At 40.8% G+C, this 12,409-nt stretch overlaps 1 long non-coding RNA gene across 1 annotated transcript; it reads left to right on the top strand.

The window, feature by feature from the left end:
- Window positions 1-2,365: 2,365 nt before the first annotated feature.
- Window positions 2,366-4,887, top strand: LOC139560099 (uncharacterized). The gene is made up of 4 exons (XR_011671866.1): window positions 2,366-2,454; window positions 3,834-3,946; window positions 4,031-4,150; window positions 4,262-4,887. It is a non-coding gene; the product is annotated as an uncharacterized lncRNA (long non-coding RNA).
- Window positions 4,888-12,409: the final 7,522 nt, after the last annotated feature.

Raw genomic sequence — 12,409 nt, 5'->3', positions numbered from 1 at the left:
AAGAACAGACACCATTTTTGTAAAAAAAAATAGTTAACTAGGCAAGTCAGTTAAGAACTAAAATTCTTATTTACAATGACGGCCTAACAGAAGGCAAAAGGCCTCCTGCGGGGACGGGGGCTGGGATTTAAAAAAATAATATATATACAGTTGAAGTCGTAAGTTTACATTCACTTAGGTTGGAGTCATTAAAACTCGTTTTTTCAACCACTCCACAAATTTCTTGTTAACAAACTATAGTTTTGGCAAATCAGTTAGGACATCTACTGTGTGCATGACACAAGTAATTTTTCCAACAATTGTTTACAGACAGATTACTTCACTTATAATTCACTGTATCACAATTCTAGTGGGTCAGAAGTTTACATACACTAAGTTGACTGTGGCTTGGAAAATTATGGCATGGCTTTAGAAGCTTCTAATAGGCTAATTGACATCATTTGAGTCAATTGGAGGTGTACCTGTGGATGTATTTCAAGGCCTACCTTCAAACTCAGTGCCTCTTTGCTTGACATCATGGGAAAATCAAAAGAAATCAGCCAAGACCTCAGAAAAAAATTGTAGACCTGCACAAGTCTGGTTCATCCTTGGGAGCAATTTCCAAATGCCTGAAGGTAACACGTTCATCTGTACAAACAATAGTACGCAAGTATAAACACCATGGGACCACGCAGCCGTCATACCGCTCAGGAAGGGGACTTGTTCTGTCTCCTAGAGATGAATGTACTTTGGTGCGAAAAGTGCACATCAATCCCAGAACAACAGCAAAGGACCTTGTGAAGATGCTGGAGGAAACAGGTACAAAGTATCTATTTCCACAGTAAAACGAGTCCTATATCGACAAAATCTGAAAGGCCATTCAGCAAGGAAGAAGCCACTGCTCCAAAACCGCCATAAAAAAAAGCCAGATTACGGTTTGCAACTGCACATGGGGACAAGATTGTATTTTTTGGAGAAATGTCCTCTGGTCTGATGAAACAAAAATGGAACTGTTTGGCCATAATGACCATAGTTATGTTTGGAGGAAAAAGGGGGATGCTTGCAAGCCGAAGAACACTATCCCAACCGTGAAGCACAGGGGTGGCAGCATCATGTTGTGGGGGTGCTTTGCTGCAGGAGGGACTGGTGCACTTCACAAAATAGATGGCATCATGAGGTAGGAAAATGATGTGGATATATTGAAGCAACATCTCAAGACATCAGTCAGGAAGTTAAAGCTTGGTCGCAAATGGGTCTTCCAAATGGACAATGACCCCAAGCATGCTTCCAAAGTTGTGGCAAAATGGCTTCAGGACAACAAAGTCAAGGTATTGGAGTGGCCATCACAAAGCCCTGACCCCAATCCTATAGACAATTTGTGGGCCGAACTGAAAAAGCATGTGCGAGCAAGGAGGCCTACAAACCTGACTAGGTTACACCAGCTCTGTCAGGAGGAATGGGCCAAAATTCACCCAATTTATTGTGGGAAGCTTGTGGAAGGCTACCCGAAATGTTTGACCCAAGTTAAACAATTTAAAGGCAATGCTACCAAATACGAATTGAGTGTATGTAAACTTCTGACCCGCTGGGAATGTGATGAAAGAAATAAAAGCTGAAAGAAATAATTCTCTCTACTATTATTCTGACATTTCACAATCTTAAAATAAGTGGTGATCCTAACTGACCTAAGACAGGGAATTTCTACTAGGATTTAATGTCAGGAATTGTGAAAAACTGAGTATAAATGTATTTGGCTAAGGTGTATGTAAACTTCCGACTTCAACTGTATATAGGACAAACACATCACGACAAGAGAGACACCACAACACTACATAAAGAGAGAACTTAGACAACATCATATCATGGCAGCAACACATGAAAACACAGCATGGTAGCAACACAACATGGCAGCAGCAGAACATCGTAGCAGCACAAGACATGGCACAAACATTATTGGGCACAGACAACAGCACAGGGCAAGAAGGTAGAGACAACAATACATCACGCAAAGCAACCATAACTGTCAGTAAGAGTGTCCATGATTTCATCAGATATGAGTAGACAGATATTGGAATACATAAAAGAGAAAGATGTTTGACCCAGCATCAGCGGATATTACATCACAGGGAGAGAAAGAGAGAGAAAAAAATAGTAATAAACTTTTGTTACTTCGACACAGTCTGCATCTGGGACTTCTCCTGAAACGTGATAGCATGTGTGCTTTCATACGAGCATATCTGCGTGACTGTGTTTGTATCTGTGTATGAAGTGAAGTACCCCATGCTCACACTATCTAACCTTCACTGCACCTGTCCCTACCACAACCCCTCAACGCCTTGCCTTCACTTCCTCTCTCAGTTTCTCTGACAACTGTATCATATTAACCCCCACTTTCACTTCCTGGTTTAAGCAGTGGCTGTCTTACAACAAACAAGAACAGGCCAAAGAAACCAGTCCTGCCAGGAAGACATGAAGGTAGATTAAAAAAACATCAGTACAGATAAAATGTATATGTAAAAAAAATCATATTTATTGTAGTCCAATGTTTTATTCTGGTATTGAAAATATTATTTAATCACCACTATCAGGAAGAGTGATATTATTATTTTTAACCTTTATATAACTAGGCAAGTCAGTTAAGAACAAATTCTTATTTACAATGACGGTCTACATCGGCCAAACCCGGACGATGCTGGGCCAATTGTGCGCCACCCTATGGGACTCCCAATAATGGCCGGTTGTGATACAGCCTGGATTCAAACCAGGGTGTCTGTAGTGACACCTCTAACACTGAGATGCAGTGCTTTAGACCGCTTCGCCACTCGGGAGAACAATGCCATTTGTTCAGATAACAGATGATTTATTGATCTATTAAATCATTCCTTCAGGCATCAGTCTCACTTCAGAATCCAAATCGGATGTAATATATTTCTTGTCACTGGTTGGTTTTGTGACGTTAGTCTGATTTCCAATAGGGAACACTGTAAACAGAAAGAGGTGCATATTTCTTCACCCAGCACCGTTACTGAGCTGGCAAGCTAAAGTTAGCTAGTGAGTCACAGAAATGTACGTTCAGTCTGTTAATTATGTCAGTCCGATTGGACTTATCCTACTCAAATCAACATGGCTCAAAATAGTTTTTTTTGTTTTTTGACATCGACATTCTTGCTGGATAGATACTTTGATAGCTAACATGCTAGCTAATCTAACATTCATAATCACAGTGGTTATAGAGGGTGAACTAGTTCAGCACCTCAGGAGTAAATGCCAATTGGCTCTTCATAACTGAGCGTTTAGAGGTTGAGGCAGCAGGTCCGGTAGAGAGAGACAGGATCAAACCGCAGGTCTGGGACAAGGTAGCACTTCCGGTGAGTCCTGAGCAGGTCAGGGTTCCATAGCTGCAGACAGAAACAGACTGGATCAGCAGCACGACCAGGTGAACTAGGGACAGGGATAGCCAGGAGTCATCAGGCCAGTAAGTCCTGGTCCTAGGCCTCAGGTCCTGCAGCCTTTATTTAATTGTTGTAGACTAAGCCCTAGAGGTTTTGTAACGTCACATGATTTAGCGTACTTGTCAATCCAGATCTGAATATTTGATATCCTTTTTACTGTACACTGTTTTTTTTCTCCTAAGCTAATCACTGAATGTCCTACCACAAGGACGTGGTCAGGTTGACACACTTATATGCCACAATAACACAGATCACACACACCACAGATTGCGAGGGCAAGTACAATGATCAGTTGGGAAATTTAAGTCTGCTGCATGGTTGCCCCACATACACACACACTTAATTTAGGTTAGTGTGTAGTCAAGGCTTTGTCGTTAAAATAATATAGTGTCTATCTTTTAGATCTGTCAACCAGGTGACAGGTAACCGTGTTTCCACAAAGATGTTCCAGGCCTGGAGTGGCACGCTGGAACTTCCAGAGGCTTGTAGACCTGAAGCAGTGTGATGTTGTCCCGGTAATTATCACACACACGTATACACACTCACTCTGTTTTGTTGTATAATTATTGTCAGTTAAGAAAATGATGCCTCTCTTTTAGATCTGCCACCCCCAGCAGTCCAGCAGTCCTCTGCTGTGGTATTTAATTTACCGGCTGCACCGGTTCCTACTACACTGACCGTGAAGGGAGAATCTTTTGAGGATTCCCAGATGGATACAGGTCATTTAGAATTATATTACATACACATATGCTCACTCACACCAACAGATGTGCACACAAACATGTTGTTGAACTGTATACTTACTGTCACGTTGTGCATCTCTCTTTCAGATCTGCCATGCACTCCACCACTGCCCCAGACAGCCTCACCCAGAAGTGCATGCACCGGGCCTATCACAACTGACAAAGCAGAGATGGGTGGCTGACAAGGAAAAATAAAGCACAACATGCACACACACTCTCTCTCGGTCACACACACACACATTATCCCCAATGTAAATACATTTTAATTATATTAATTTAGGATTGGAGTTATCTACGCCTACATATCCATTATCAATAGCTACGTAATTACTCTATCCAATCAAAGTGTGATTGATAATATTGAGTATTGCTTAATTGAGTATTGCTTAATTGCTTAATTTGTAGTTTGAGGAAATTCTGTGTGCTTTTTTCTGAGTTGAAAAACATGCCTGCCTCTCACTCTCTCACTCTCTCACACACACACACACACACACACACACACACACACACACACACACACACACACACACACACACACACACACACACACACACACACACACACACACACACACACACACACACACACACACACACACACACACACACACACACACACACACACACACACACACAATGTAAATACATTGTTTATTTTATGTATGCTCCATTTTATTTGAGGATTGTGTGCAATAAAGTACATTCACAGTTAAAGCAACAGTTTGGTTTCTTGGATATTTCTCTGATTAAAATAAATAAATGACCAAAATGAAGTTGGCAGACCTGCAACCAACCCTCTGGGAGTGTATGCAGGTTTTGTCATCTGGAGCTGACACGGCCCCAACAGCCCTCACATATGTATAGGGTTCCCATGAGTGGCAGGCAAATATGTTTGTTTTGCTAAATAATTTTTTATGTACCAAGGCCATTCCCTGGCTACCCACCCACATCGCTCAGGCTAAACTGACTTTTGTTCTCCACAATGAATGTATGTCAAATTCAGGATGAGTCATCAGGCAACCAAGGCCAAGGAATGGCGAAAGAGATGACCTGGAGGGAGTTCCAGACCTCAGCTTTTTATGAAGCAGAAAACCACAGATGGTTGGCTAACAACAACAAAAAATCACACACACACACACACGTAAACACATTGTAATTACTTGTTTATTTTATATGTATGCTCCATTTTATTTTTTGCGTTGGAGATATTTAGGCCTACAGATTGTGTTATCCATTTCCCACAACAGACATATGCAGTTGTGCTTACTCAGTTGGTGGAGAGGTCATGGTTAGGAGAAATGGTGGCTGACTTCTCCCTCACTCTAGCCCCCCCCCCCCCCCCCCCATACCCATAAAAGTATGTGAATATATAAATACATTGTAATAACTTGTTTATTTTATATATGCTCCATTTTATTTGAGGAAAATGTCTGCAATAAAGTACAATCACATAAAGCAATGTCTTTGGTTTATTGGATATTTCTCCAAATAAAATGTGTGACCAAAAGGAAGTCGGCAGCCCTGCAACCCTCTGGGATTGTGCAGGTTTTGTAATCTGGAGCTGAAACATGGGGAGATGGGGAGAGAGAGGAAGAGTGCAGTTTAAAGGTTTATCATTAATAACTGACACAATTCTATAATGAATTCATATTAAAATAATAATACATAATAGAATGACCAATAGTTACTGTATTGTGATTGTTTAGTGTTTTAATTACTCAACAAGTAGCGCCCCAAGATGGGATCCAACTGTGTCTCAAAAGCAGTATAAAAGGTCAAATAAGGTCACCAAAATTTCTGTTACAAGTCTGGCTCCTGCGGATCAGGAGCAGGTGCTTACGCCAATCCGCCATCCCTATCCATAATGCCCTAGCAAAACCGAAACATACTAGAATGTAACAGCTCTCTCTGTTGCCCCTAGTGGCCGTTTTCCACGTCATCTCCCGGCGTCCTCAAACATGGATGCACGTCTAACCTGGCTGATTATGTCACCACTCTGAACAAACAATGCTTTTGTTTAAAGTAGACACAAATACATGTGGCATGTATTTGTGCATATTTTTGCATTTACGTTCAAATGCCTGCAGAAGTTAAAGTGTTGCCCCTTTCGTATCTTGTGAGGCATGTCCCAACATATACCTGGTAATACAATGGTCAATAAATATGCGTGTCAATACAATGTTCAGTTCAATTAGCCGTAGCATGATATCAATATATTGCACAATACTACATACTCACCCAGATCCATCTTGATATTGGGAAACTACAAGCCGTTAAAATAAATGGGTCATTCTCTGACTAAAATATCCTGTCACATTTGAACATAACAAGTAATTCAAAGAAATCATCACACAACTGTTTGTGTCATTTGGTGTTTGTACCTACTCCACATTTCACAACTACATACGCATTTCCACATTTCACATATTCCACATTTCACATATTCCTATTTCGCAACTGTTTGATCCACAATATTACATTACAGACCCAGTCTGCCTCCTGCTGGATATATTTAGTAGTATTTGACAGCATAATCCCTTTGCATTGTAGAGTGATGGGGACACCTGCTGGTGACAGAAAACATGTGGCCTGCAGTCCTTGATTGATTTGATTCCTATAAAGGCGTCCTTTTGCTTCCCACCTGAAAAAGTTCTTGCATATACTATTTTCTACATTGCAGAATAATAGTGAAGACATCAAAACTATGAGATAACACAAATGGAATCATGTAGTAACCAAAAAAGTGTTAAACAAATCAAAATATATTTTATATTTGAGATTCTTTAAAGTAGCCACCCTTTGCCTTGATGACAGCTTTGCACACTCTTGGCAATCTCTCAACCAGCTTCATGAGGTAGTCACCTGGAATGCATTTCAATTAACAGGTGTGCCTTCTTAAAAGTTAATTTGTGGAATTTCATTCCTTTTAAATGCATTTCAGCCAATCAGGTGTGTTGTTACAAGGTGGGGGGTTATACAGAAGCCCTATTTGGCAAAGGACCAAGTCCATATTATGGCAAGAACAGCTCAAATAAGCAAAGAGAAACAACAGTCCATCATTACTTTAAGACATGAAGGTCAGTCAATATGGAACATTTCAAGAACTTTGAAAGTTGCTTCAAGTGCAGTCGCAAAAACCATCAAGCGCTATGATGAAACTGGCTCTCATGAGGACCGCCACAGGAATGGAAGACCCAGAGTTACATCTGCTGCAGAGGATAAGTTCATTAGAGTTACCAGCCTTAGATTCCAGCCCAGATAAATGCTTCACAGAGTTCAAGTAACAGACACATCTCAACATCAACTGTTCAGAGGAGACTGTGTGAATCAGGCCTTCATGGTTGAATTGCTGCAAAGAAACCACTACTAAAGGACACCAATAAGAAGAGACTTGCTTGGGCCAAGAAACACGGACAAGGACCCACCCCTTCAATGAGTAGGCGTTCTAAAACTTTTGACCGGTAGTGTATTATGACGACATTTTGTGACGTTGTTGCTCGTTTTGGTCTTCGGCAAAGGTTTCTTTGGATGTGCTCCCTCAGAACAACAGATCTATACATGCTTTATTTCAATGGGATATTGTGTCCATTCCTTATGTCACAACTTACTGGAATACATTTGTCAATAATATCTGCTGGAAAAAAGTCTGGTTATTCAAAACACAAATACCTGCTTGTTAACAAGGTCAAAGATGTCTCTTTCAGAATGATCCATAAGTATTACCCTGTGAATCATTACCTGAAGAAACTCAAAAAAGACATTAACATTAACTGTACTTTTTGTGTTGAGCATCCAGAAACAGTTTTGCATTTATTTTTGGCATTGTCTACATGTAAAGAAATTATGGCAAGATATTCATAGTTTTATAATTGTTAATATTCTTGATGACTTTTGTTTTTTATGGGAGAATGTGCTGCTCAGTTTCCTTAACTATAATAAGGATGAAGAAAAACAATTTAACCTCATCAATCTAATTGTGCTAATGGAAAAATGTAATATTCATAAATGTAAATTCACAAATGAATAAAAAAACACTCCTCCGTGTTTTCTATAAGGAATTCGAACAGTACGTTAAGAACATTCTACATTCTTCTATTAAGAAAGCTGTTAAAACAATTTATATGTGTGTATCTTTTAGCGACTTTGTATAATCTGTAGTTTGTTGTACCCCCTAGCATATGTTATCATTGTCTGTTTGTATACTTCTTGTATGTATACTGTTTTTTCTGTATATTTTATTTAAAAAATAATACGATTTATTCGGATGTTCCTGCACACATTTTTTCCTGAGGCAAGCCGAAGTTCGGTAGCCGAAGTCTACACCCCTTCGTTGGTGATTGGTCAACAGTTGGAATTCTTCAATTAAGTGTTTGTTGCACTGAGCTCACTAGCTTGTGGTCACAGATAGAACAAGAACATTGAGCTAACTAACAGTGGATTAGTCACAGATAGAACAATGAGACAGATATTTCACCAGATGTATAAATGTGAAGCATCCTCTTAGCGTTTCCACTCACTACCAAATATGGTAGAGAGAGGAAGCCCACTGGCCGGCAGTGGGAGAAGGTGGAACAAGATGGATTTTGGCTGACACTCTGCACATTTTCTCAATAGTTTTTTGTTCCAAAACAAGAATCTGTTATGAACAGAGTGGACTAAGTTTTGTAGACATTACACTTTGCAAAAATTCACATTGTTTAAAAGGAGTGTCAAGGCAAAATGAGTTATTGCACACATGCATTTTAAAGAGGAGGCGTTCTCTAACAGAAATATGCAGATGTATGCTAGAACGCGCCAAAAGGATCTTGCTAGCTCATGCTTGGCCCTGCCCACCTTCTTGCTGGTGCTGCCCACTATGACTCATTTGTTCCCATTGTTCTTGTTATTCTTTACATTTGTAATGGCGGATCGCAACCAACTGAAAGGTGCACACAGCGCCACCTACTGTACTGGAAAGTGAGGCTCGTTATTCATCTATATATCTTATCTAGGCCTGTGTTTCCACCAACTGTTCTGGAGTGTGAATTCATTACACTTTGAGACACAAAAAAGGAAGGGGAAAAGGGAAGAAAAATTGCCCTACCAACTAACCCTACACCCATTAAAACCTCACCAGTATTTCACTACATGGCCCTGATCTTAGACCAGACCGGCAGCCTGGGAGGACGGGACTCTATCGTTCTAACAAACTACAAATACCTAGGTGTCTGGTTAGACTGTAAACTCTCCTTCCAGACTCACATTAAGCATCTCCAATCCAAAATTAAATCTAGAATCGGCTTCCTATTTCGCAACAAAGCCTCCTTCACTCATGCTCCCAAACATACCCTCGTAGAACTGACTATCCTACCGATCCTTGACTTCGGCGATGTCATTTACAAAATAGCCTCTAACACTCTACTCAGCAAATTGGATGTAGTCTATCACAGTGCCATCCGTTTTGTCACCAAAGCTCCATATACTACCCACCACTGCGACCTGTATGCTCTCGTTGGCTGCCCCTCACTACATATTCGTCGCCAAACCCACTGGCTCCAGGTCATCTATAAGTCTATGCTAGGTAAAACCCCGCCTTATCTCGGCTCACTGGTCACCATAGCAACACCCACCCGTAGCACGCGCTCCAGCAGGTATATTTCACTGGTCACTCCCAAAGCCAACACTTTCTTTGGCTTCCTTTCCTTCCAGTTCTCTGCTGCCAATGACTGGAACGGATTGCAAAAATCACTGAAGCTGAAGTCTTATGACTCCCTCACTAACTTTAAGCATCAGCTGTCAGAGCAGCTTACCGATTACTGTAACTGTACACAGTCAATCTGTAAATAGCACACCCAACTACCTCATCCCCATATTGTTACTTATCCTCTTGCTATTTTTGCACCCTAGTATCTCTACTTGCACATCATCATCTGCACATCTATCACTCCAGTGTTAATGCTAAATTGTAATGATTTCGCCTCCATGGCCTATTTATTGCCTTACCTCCTTACTCATCTACATTTTCACAGATTTTTCTATCGTGTTATTGACTGTAAGTTTGTTTATCCCATGGTTAACTCTGTGTTGTTGTTTTTGTAGCACTGCTTTGCTTTATCTTGGCCAGGTCACAGTTGTAAATGAGAACATGTTCTCAACTGGCCTACCTGGTTAAATAAAGGTGGGGGGAAAAATTGAAAAAAATATGTACTGCTGTAATAATGAGGATGGAAGAGTGGTTCTGTTGCCTGTTGGTGACTTTGATGACTACTCTGAGGCTCTCAGAAAAGCAACCCCCCAGCTGATTGTTGCCAGACAAAACAAATTTGCTGAAGTACACTAGAATGAACAGAACCGTTTAATTCCCCATAACTGAGTGCTTCATTGAAATACAGTGGGCTTGTTCGGCATTGCAGACGATAGTGCAGGCAACTGCCGACTGACTGATCTTGCAGCATAAATAACTATTCATTATTATTTGTAGATCAATCAGTCAGTCACAATTTACCCATGATACATTATGTTTTTGATCCTCTCGAACACGGCTAGTGATTGGGCTTCTTCGACATTGCAGAGGACAGTGCAGGAGACTGCCGATTGACTGACTGATCTACAAATAACTTTGCATCATAAATAACTACTCATTATGATTTGTAGATCAGTCAGTCAGTCAGTCACAATTTACCCATGATACATTAAGGTTTTGATACTCTTGCACCAGGCCATTGGGCTCGTTTGACTGGTAAGGCAAAAGCAACCGACTGTAGATGAAAGTCGAGGAGTGAAGCCGGGGGAGATGCATCTGCGACAGCCGAAAGTGGTTTTCCAACAGTTAGGCTCGGTGCAACATCAAATCAACTTTGACTTGTCACATGCGCTGAATACAACAGGTGTAGACCTTACTGTGAAATGCTTACTTACAAGCCCTTAACCAACAATGCAGTTTCAAGAAAAATAAGAGTTAAGAAAATATGTACGCAATAAACTAAAGTAAAAAAATTAACACAATAAAATAACAATAACGAGGCTATATACAGAGGGTACTGGTACCGAGTCAATGTGCGGGGGTACAAGATAGTAGTGGTAATTGAGGTTATATGTACATGTAGGTAGGGGTAAAGTGACTATGAATAGATAATAAACAGCGAGTAGCAGCAGTGTAAAAAAAAGCGGGGGTCAATGCAAATAGTCTGGGTAGCCATTTGATGAACTGTTCAGCAGTCTTATGGCTTGGGGTTAAAAGCTGTTAAGGGAGCCTTATGGACCTAGACTTGGCGCTCCGGTACTGCTTGCCATGCGGTATTAAAGAGAACATTCTATGACTAGGGTGGCTGAAGTCTGACAATTTTTAGGGCCTTCCTCTGACACCGCCTGGTAAAGAGGTCCTGGATGGTAGGAAGCTTGGCCCCAGTGATGTACTGGGCTGTACGCACTACCCCTTGTAGCGCCTTGAGGTCGGTTGCCGAGCAGTTGCCATACCAACCGGTGATGCAACCAGTCAGGATGCTGTCGATGGTGCAGCTGTAGAACTTTTTAGGGATCTGAGGCAGTGTTCCCATTGTTTATAAAAGTTTTTCTTTATTATGTCAAAATAAACATGTCGCCAACCCCCATATAACACAATCATAAACTGAAAATATACATGTGTAAATTGTACAATCAATTGGTGAGAAAGATTGTATACATACATGAAAGGCAAAGTTGGTTCCACGGTTCACACTCTAATGATCGGTTGACAATAGAACCTCCCACAATGCAGGTAAAGGCTGCAGGATGAAGTTAGTGAAGATCAACTGCAGAAACTGGCAGTCGACTGCAGTCAAAACTTGATGACCTTTGATCACATTATTTTTGTAAAGCTCCTGCAGTGGACATGTAGTTGCAAGTCGAAAAAAATGTATCCCCATAATGCAGCACGGTTTGAATGGGTTATGTGCCCATTCGCTTACATTTGTTTGCAGGAAGTAATCTCTTTATTGTTTAATGCCAACGGCGTGTCAATGTTTGTATTTTATGTCTCTTCGTCATAATAAGAATCTATCAAAGTCATCACATTTTTCATGGAGACAGTGGGGTTATGAAAAAGCTGACCGACACACATCTAGCCATATGCATTGAGGGCCAGTACAGTGCTACAACGACCTGGGCAGACAGAAGAAAAATATTGACCCTACCGCATAGTTTTCAGTTTACTTTTAACTCTAGAAACTAAAGATACACCCAGTTTCTGTTGAACTGACGTGTTGAAGCGCCTGTGTAG

Source organism: Salvelinus alpinus, chromosome 2 (genome assembly GCF_045679555.1).
Source record: "Salvelinus alpinus chromosome 2, SLU_Salpinus.1, whole genome shotgun sequence".
Lineage (NCBI taxonomy): Eukaryota > Metazoa > Chordata > Actinopteri > Salmoniformes > Salmonidae > Salvelinus > Salvelinus alpinus.
The sequence above is the reverse complement of the archived record's forward strand: the minus strand, read 5'-3'. Positions and strand labels throughout refer to the sequence as shown.